The sequence below is a fragment of the Neofelis nebulosa genome, chromosome 1 (assembly GCF_028018385.1).
Source record: "Neofelis nebulosa isolate mNeoNeb1 chromosome 1, mNeoNeb1.pri, whole genome shotgun sequence".
NCBI lineage: Eukaryota > Metazoa > Chordata > Mammalia > Carnivora > Felidae > Neofelis > Neofelis nebulosa.
The window spans coordinates 176,573,569-176,582,840 of record NC_080782.1 but is presented as its reverse complement, the minus strand read 5'-3'; the positions used below and the strand labels follow the sequence as shown (position 1 = coordinate 176,582,840).

At 39.6% G+C, this 9,272-nt stretch overlaps 1 long non-coding RNA gene across 1 annotated transcript in view; it reads right to left on the bottom strand.

Annotated features, from left to right (window-relative positions):
* Positions 1–572: 572 nt before the first annotated feature.
* LOC131483546 (uncharacterized) overlaps positions 573–9,272 on the bottom strand; it is a 42,966-nt gene continuing 34,266 nt past the window's right edge. The window contains exons 3-5 of the long non-coding RNA XR_009247761.1: positions 2,621–2,748; positions 1,214–1,342; positions 573–703 (exon numbers count right to left, since the gene is read on the bottom strand). This is a non-coding gene — a long non-coding RNA (uncharacterized LOC131483546). The remainder of the gene's footprint in view (positions 704–1,213; positions 1,343–2,620; positions 2,749–9,272) is intronic.

Below are 9,272 nucleotides of genomic sequence, written 5' to 3'. Positions count from 1 at the left end.
TTTACCATTCTTTAACAGGACTGATGTACTCAAAGATGCTTTGTTGAAGGTAGCTTTTTAAAAATGTTCCTTCTGGGAAAAAAATATGATATCTGGCTTTAATAAAATTTCTATCAAAACCACCATGTCCTGGGGCACCTAAGTGGCTCAGTTGGTTGAGTGTCTGACTCTTAATTTCGGCTCGGGTCATGATGCCAGTTTGTGGGATCAAGCCCCACATTGGGCTCCAGGATGAGTGTGGAGCCTGTTTAAGATTCTCTCTTTCTCCCTCTGCCTTTCTCCCCTGCTTACACTTTCTCTCTCAAAAAAAAATCATAAAAAACCACGTCCTTATTGTCTTCTAAAAATGATAGTCATATACAAAATCTTTCTGATAAAACTAACAATAAAAATTATGTACTATTAAAAAAAGCAGGAAGAGAGGACTTTCCTACCAGATATTTCGATATATGTAGACATGGAAGTAATAAATATGGGTAGTTTCTATTACTAGAAGAATACACAAATGGACCAGTAAATTGGAATAGAGACATAGGACCATGTGTTTACACGAGAACTTAATACGGGATGAAAGTCACAATGATAATGAGAAAAGCTTGGATTGTTTAGCAGGTGGAGGAGGGGATGGGCTCATTACACGGAAACAAATAAAACCAGATCCTTACTTTGAATCCCGAAATGACAGACTCCAGATACACTTCACCTGTGGGTGAAAGGTGCATTTGCATAGTTACGTATTTGAAATGCATGTAGCCAGATGCGCTTTGGAATTCAAACCTTTTCAGATTTAAAAGGGCAACATGGTATATATACCATACATATTACATAATACCCCCAACGGGATCTCGGGTAGCATCTCGGACAGTCAGACACTTCAGTATTTCTGTAGTAAATCATATAAAGACTAAAGTAGACTCAGCTTGGTTCCAGCAGCACTTTGCTGGGCTGAGTATCCAAATCCACCTTTTTGCCTTCTCCACCTTGCTCTCTGCCTGGGAGGTAGTCTCTCTGGACCTCACCACAGGTTCCCCTACCCTCTGGCAGAAAGAAGAGGAGGAGGGAAGGGTGGGGTTTCCCAGGCCAGCTCTGGCTCGTCTTCCCACCGAAGGACCTAGTTTTGGTAAGGTGGCCTTCTCCACAACACCTGTCACCTGATTCCAGGAATCATGCCCTTCCCCTCACTTCTTGTGACCATGGCACCGTATTATCTCACCTGGGCTGTCTACACCATTGTCCCTGTCTGGGAGCAACACGTCAATGTCTGGGCACACTCTGGGTTGTCGTGACTGTTGGTGTGGACATACTACAGGCGTCGCAGAGAGCAGGGCTGCTGCTGAACATCCTACAAGGCACAGGGCAGCTCCTCACAAAGTAGAATTATTGTTTGGCCCAAAACGTCAATAGTGCTGAGGTTGAGAACCCCGTTCTACACTTTAAATAAAGTCCCTTATTAAAGTCCTCTCAAATTACCCCGTGTGAGTGTGCCATCCGTTTCTAGCTGACGGACACAGTGCCAGGTTTGTGAAAGTCTGGAATACTAGATTTCAGAATTGTGCACCAGAGATTATGAACTGCAAAAGAATACACAGGGGGACATCTTGCTATCCTAGTGCAATGAAGGACTCTAAGCAGAACTTGAAAAGCACAGAATACAGAGGAACGTGATCACATTAAAATTGTGAGGCTGCTGGTCTCAGGAAGGACACCACAGACAAATGAAGGGATGCCAGGTTGGGGGAAGAGACAGGAAATGTGTAATACTGGTAAGGGGCTACTCTTCAGAGTATAAAAGAAATGCCTGCAAATCATATAGGAATCCTAAAGGAAAAATGGGCAAAGTCAGAAGAGGAAAAACTAAAAGGTTAAAAGCATGTGAAGTGACGCTCAAATTCAAGTTTCCAGATAAATGCAAATTGAAGCAGTGGTATCACTTTATACTCACTAATCTGCCAAAAATGTAGAGGTTGCATAATGCTAAGTGTTGGCAGGGATGCAGGGACACACAGAGACTCCCGTGTCATATGAAGGGGGAATGGGGATTTCAAAAGAACAAATTAAGAGAGCAGCTTCATACAGGGCAGAGAGGATGTTAGATCACGAATGAGGTGTAGGACTAACCCAACCTTCTGCACCTAAAATCAGAAATGAAAGGGAGCGCGCGCACACACACACACACACACACACACACACACACACACACACACGATGAAGTTAGGAGAGACAGAAAAGAGGAGGAAGGAAGGGAGGGAAGAAGGAAGGAGAAAAAGAATCTGCATATCTTATCTTGTTAGAGCAAGGTACTAAAAGATGATGGGAGGTAGAAACCGCGTGTGATTCAGCGGGAGGGACCGCGAGCAGGGTGTTCGGAAGCCTGCCTTCTGCTGGTGACTGTCGCAAGGCGCGGAGAACACGCGGTCCCGCCCTCTTCAGGTCCAGGTGCGCAGACCAGTCTCTTCCGGCAAGAATTTACTTCCTTTTGCAGGCAGGTGGCAGTGTGAGAGGAAGGAGGGTAGGAACAGGAAATATGCTGGGCCCGTGACAGGAGATACTGTTTGATTTTGAAAAATGAAAATTCATTAAGTTTCCTCCACCCTCCTCCACCCCAGTAAAAGCTGAAAACCTGGAATGATTTGTTTCTCCAGCGCTGAGAGCGTCCACGGGACCCAGGGCATTCAGTGCTAAAAAGTAGAAGGACTGGGCGAACCGGAAGGATTGGTTGGTGTCTCTAATCTCAGGATCTTCATTTTTCTAGGAAGAATCATAACAGCAATAAATGATGTATATTTAGCACTTTCTCTGTACTCTACACGTATAATGTCATAATCCTCAAACCAACTTAGAAAGGAGCTATTTGTGATATAAATTTATTAGTCTGGAAGAGCTCACGGATTCCACCACCCCGCCTTCAATCACAGCTGTGTTCACAACACCTTGACAGTCCTCTAGGTGTTTTGTGATTTAAACAGGCTTTTTCTCATATGTCTGTCTTTGCAGGCTTAGTTCTTTTTATTTTTCTATGGTTAATTACAGTGGACTCTTCCCCCTACCTCCACCTGCAATTATGCTTCCAATTCCAGGAAGCTTTACACATGATCAAAAAAACATTTAAAGTTTGGTGTCTCTTAGTAACTTTGACAATGGAATAGTGAACAAAATTTGGTTGAATTCTTCCAGAGAAATAATTTCTTCTTTTCTCCCCAGAGGAAGGTAAACTCAAAACACTTGCAGACTAACCCAAGTGGTACATCTCTTTTTTGTTTGTTTGTTTCTCAGATTCTAATCCTGTAAATCTTTATGCCAAAAAGGAGACTTTAAAATGTATTTACATCTGAAAAGAAATCAAAGTGCACAAAATTCTGGCAAAGTAAGAGACAAATAACTATTTATAGACAGAATTATTTAATTTTTATTGCTAGTTATTGGAAGAATGTTTTATAGTGTCCTAATTAAGCCCTGGAGTCAAGATATTGGCAAAAGAGTTTTAAGAAATCCAGTTGAAATCTTATTTTATTATATTTATTTTATTTAAGTTTATTTATTTTGAGAGAGACAGAGAGAGACAGCACAAACAGGGGAAGGGCAGAAAGTGGGGGGCAGAGGATCTGAAGCAGGCTTTGTGTGGACAGCAGAGAGCCCGACTTGGGGCTCGAACTCACAAACTGCAAGATCATGACCTGAGCCAAAGTCAAATGTTGAACTGACTAAGCCACCCAGGCACCCATAAAATCTTATTTTAATGATATAAGAAAATAGGTGGAGTGTTTTGGGGTGGTTTTTCATTTTAAATTGCAGGATTTTCATCTTAAATGTAGAATCAGGCATACCTTTTCTGGGAATTTAACTCACAGTGTGATGAAGAAAAATATGATGTACTGAAAAAGAAGTTTATTGGACTTTTTTTTTTTTTTTGAGAGAGAGCTCTTTCCACTAAAAACATGCAACTAATTTCCAAAAGAATCTAAATAGGAATTGAGACTAGGTAGCACAGCAAAATCTGCACAAATCTGAACTTCCAGGATTCTCCTCATTTGGGAGAGATTCACTTATTGTTACTTCCTGATAGGTTATTTGATTTGTTAACGGTAATTTCTTTTTTTTTTTTTCAATATATGAAATTTATTGTCAAATTGGTTTCCATACAACACCCAGTGCTCATCCCAAAAAGTGCCCTCCTCAATACCCATCACCCACCCTCCCCTCCCTCCCACCCCCCATCAACCCTCAGTTTGTTCTCAGTTTTTAAGAGTCTCTTATGCTTTGGCTCTCTCCCACTCCTTCCCCTGGGGAAGGGGAGTTTTCCTTCCCCTCCCCCATGGGTTTCTGTTAAGTTTCTCAGGATCCACATAAGAGTGAAAACATATGGTATCTGTCTTTCTCTGTATGGCTTATTTCACTTAGCATAACACTCTCCTGTTCCATCCACGTTGCTACAAAGGGCCATATTTCATTCTTTCTCATTGCCACGTAGTACTCCATTGTGTATATAAACCACAATTTCTTTATCCAATCATCAGTTGATGGTGTTAGAGGTAATTTCTATGCCCAACATGGAGCTCAAATTCACGACTCTGAAATCAAAAGTCTCATGTTCTATCACCTGAGTCAGACAGGTGCCCCAGGTTATTTGACTTTTAGGGGTATTTTTAAACATAAGTGTTTACTTTATTACATTTGGCCACTTTTATTTCTGGCATAGAGTGGATTAGGTATCCTATATAACCTTCCTGAAACAAAACACCTACAGTCAGTACAAAAAAATGGAGGGGCACCTGGGCTGGTTCAGTCAGTTTAGCGTCCGACTTCGGCTCAGGTCATGATCTTGTGGTTTGTGGGTTCAAACCCCACGTCAGGCTCTGTGCTGACAGCCTGGAGCCTGCTTCAGATTCTGTGTCTCCCTTTCTCTCTGCTTCTCCCCTACTCACATTCTCTCTAAAAAAAAAAAGAAAAGAAAAAGAAAAGAAAAAAAATAAAAAGAAAACATTCAAGGGGTACCTGGGTGACTTGGTTGGTTAAGCGTCTGACTCTTGGTTTTGGCTCAAGTCATGAATTCATGGTTTGTGAGTTCGAGTCCAGTGTCGGGCTCTGTGCTGACAAGTGCGGAGCCTGCTTGGAATTCTCTCTCTTCCTCTCTCTCTCTGCACCTCCCCCTTCCCCTATACTCTCTCTCTCTCTCTCTCAAAATAAATAAACTTAAAACATTTTTTTAATCCAAAAATATTTTTTAATTGAAGTTTATTTATTTTTATTTTGAAAGACAGAGAGAGACAGAAACAGAGACAGAGAGCGCCAGTGGGGGAAAGACAGAGAGAGCAAGAGAGAGAAGAATCCCAAGCAGGTTTCACACTGTTAGTGCAGAGACCAACGAAAGGCTCAAACCCACACACCCTGAGATCATGACCTGAGCCGAAATCCAGAGTTGGATGCTTAACTGACTGAGCCATGCAGGCGCCCCTTGAAAAATATTTTTAAATGCACACCTGAGCTAGTGAAAAAGCAAAGGAAGTCTTTAGAGGTGAAGAAATGAAGAGAAAACACAAATATAGAAAGGTAAGCCAGCTTTGAAGCCAGTGGCTACCCTGAGGGATCCCTGGTCACCGAGATTTTAGTTCCAAATTGACCATAACAGGGGGTCCTAGTGCCAGGCAGCACTGGAGACTGGATCAGAGGACTCTGAAGTTGTTCCCACCCCAAAGTAATGACTGCAGTGGGCAAAATTAAAAGGCAGTGCTTCACCACCTCTGCCACCATTGCCATCACTGTCCCCTGGGTGATGGTAAAGGAATGTCCTATCTCAACCTTGCATTTGAGTATGGGGACAAAAGGATGTTACCTGAGAATTGCTAACCACAAGTTGACACTCACTTGGGTGTAGCACTAGAATTCACGCTTTGAATGGCTAGTAAAAGATGATAATTTAGTGTAAAGCAGTCTGGGGCGCCTGGGTCGCTCAGTCCTTGGGCGGCCAACTTAGACTCAGGTCATGATCTCGAGGTCCGTGGGTTCTAGCACCATGCTGGGCTCTGTGCTGACAGCTCAGAGTCTGGAGCCTGCTTCGGATTTTGTCTCCCTTTCTCTCTGCCTGTCCCCTGTTCCTGCTCTGTCTCTTTCTCTCTCTCTAAAATAAATAAACATTAAAAATTTTTTTTTAAATTAATTAAATATCTGTACTCATGGGACACCTGGGTGGCTCAGTCAGTTAAGCTTTTGACTCTTGATTTCAGCTCAGGTCATGATCTCCTGGTTTGTGGGTTTGAGCCCCGCATTGGGCTCTGCGCTGACAGCGTGGAGCCTGCTTGGGATTCTCTCTGCCTCTCTTTCTCTCTCTCTCTCAAAAATAAATAAACATTAAAAAAAAATAGTCCTGGGTTGATAGCTCACCTAAAAAACAGGCAGAAGCAAATATAATTCTATCTGGGAGAACAAATGTCCAACTCAGACCTCAAAACATTTTCATGAGAAAGTTGTCAGGAACATGAGCTTACAATCCCAAATCACAAAGCACATGTGTTTTTTTGTTTGTTTTGTTTAAAGAAAGCATCTTTCATAGGTTTATTGGTCCATTACTTTAAGTTAATTGACATAAAGAAAACTTTTAAATTTATGAGCAAATAGTTTACCAAGCAGTATAAATTCTTTTGTTTACCTTAAAATATAATACTAATTTCATAGTAAACAATGCACAGAATTTTTTTTATACCCAGATATATGACAAAGCACATGTTTTAGCAAACCACTATGAGAGGGTCAGTAAAAAAAAAAAAAAAAAATCAATCCAACTGGCAAAAACTACAGATATGAGAGTAATGAGATATAGAATATAAATTAAGTATCTTTAATACTTAAAAAACAAAATAGGGCACTTGAATTATGACTAAAGAACAAGAGATTAGAAAACAAGAAATAGGGGGTGCCTGGGTGGCTCAGTCGGTTAAGCGTCCGACTTTGGCTCAGGTCATGATCTCACAGTCCGTGAGTTCAAGCCCCGCGTTGGGCTCTGCGCTGACAGCTCAGAGCCTGGAGCCTGTTTCAGATTCTGTGTCTCCCTCTCTCTCTGCTCCTCCCCTGTTCATGCTCTGTCTCTCTGTCTCAAAAATAAATAAACATTAAAAAAAAATTTTTGAAAACAAGAAATAGGAAGATACAGAAAAGGATAAAACAGAAACTCTATACATTTTTTTAAAAGTATAGTATTAGAAATTAGAACCTCTAGATGGATACTAGCAGATTACACACAGCTGAAGAGAAAATTAATAAATTAGTACATATATCTTTTAAAAATCTAGTATACAGCATGGAGAGATAAAGTGGTTAAAAATATTAGAAAGAAGTTAAGAAATAGGACAAACAGAACAAAAAAATAGATCTTATTAGAGTTCTAGAAGGAGATAAAGAAAGAATAGGGAAGAGGTAACATCTCTAGAGGGAAGGGACCAAGAGTTTTCCAGAATTGATGAAAGATATGAATGATTAGATTCAAGAAGTTCAGTAAATCCCAAAGGAGATTACCAAAAATAATCCATACTTAGAACGTCAAATCAAAACTACCAAAACCAAAGAGAATCTTAAAATCAGTCAAACACAAAGCACGGACTAATCTATAAAGAAATGGCAAATCTAGTTCTTGATTTCTCTACAACACTGGAAGTCAGATGGAAGTGGAATTATATCTTCAAAGTGATGAGTGGAAACAACTGTCAACTTATAACCGTATACCCCCCCCCCCAAAATTATCTACCAAAAGCAAGCACAGAAGAAATATATTATTATCTGGCAAACAAAAACTAAGAGAGGTAACTACCAACAGTCCCTCACTAGAGAAACTTCGCAAGGATAGACCTTAGGAAGAAGAAAAATAATAAACTCACAAGGAAGGTTTGAGAGGCAAAATGGAATAGTGAGCCAAAAAAGAAAAATGACAGTATGTAGCAATAATGGCAAGTGTGGGCTAACATCTGGGGAGATAAAACTCTAATTCATGGGACTAAAAAAATCAAACGACATAGAAATAAAGTAATGACATAGGCCAGAAGAGGAGTTATATTAATGTTAAAACATCTTAAGGTCCTTATATTATTCATAAGGAGAATAAAGACAATGATCGATTTTATTTATTAAGTTAAATATGCATTAAAATTTCTAGAGTAACTATTAAACAACACAAATAATGTGCAACTTCTAATTTAATAAGTGGAAAAATTGAAATGTGGAAAAAAACTTAAAAAAATGCAAGAAAGAAGAAAAACGAAATGTTTAAAACCTTTGAATAAGGGTTTGAACCAAGCACGTCTGCTTACGTGTGGATTTTTTTGATAAGTAGAGTACAGTATTATAAATGTATTTTCTCTTCCTCATGATTTTACTAATAACATTTTCTTTTCTCTAGCTTACTTTATTATAAGAATACAGAACATGATATATATAGTATATAAAATATGTATTAATCAATACATATTTATGAGTAAGGCTTCTGGTCAACAGTAGGTAAGTTTTGGGGGATCAAAAGTTATATGTGGATTTTTGACTGCATGGGGGTTGGTATCCCTAACACTGTATATACAAGAAGGAAATCGGATAAAATATGTTAGACAAAAAGATGCTAGAATGAGTCTTAAGTTTAAGAATAAATCTAGCATGGGGCACCTGGCTGGTTCAATCAATGGAGCATGTGGCTCTTGATCTCAGGGTTGTAGGTTTGAGCTCCATGTTAGGTGTAGAGATTACTTAAAAATAAAATCTTGGGGCGCCTGGGTGGCTCAGTTGGTTAAGCGTCCGACTTCGGCTCAGGTCATGATCTCTTACTTCATGGGTTCGTGCCCTGCATCAGGCTCTGTGCTGACGACAGCTTGGAGCCTGGAGCCTGCTTCAGATTCTGTGTCTCTGTCTCTCTCTGCCCTTCCCGTGCTTGTGCTCTCTCTCTCTCTCAAAAATAAACATTTAAAAAAGAAAGAAAGAAAATCTTAAAAGAAATAAATCAGGCAAAAAAATGTAACAAGATTTAATTAAAATATTCAATTTTACTGAAAGACATTAAAGAAGGGTTAAATGAAGAGATATACAACACTCATTGGCAGGAACACTCAACTTTATAAAGTTATTTACTTTCCTCCAATAAACATCCCAGTAGGTATGTATATATGTATAACTTCATAAGTCTATTCTAAAATATGTAAGGAACAGCAAAGAGCTAAAAAAAAAGTCTCAGATACTCTTGATAACAAGAGCAAAAAATAAGAGACATCAACAAGATCTCAAGAAATATTTATAAATTAGAG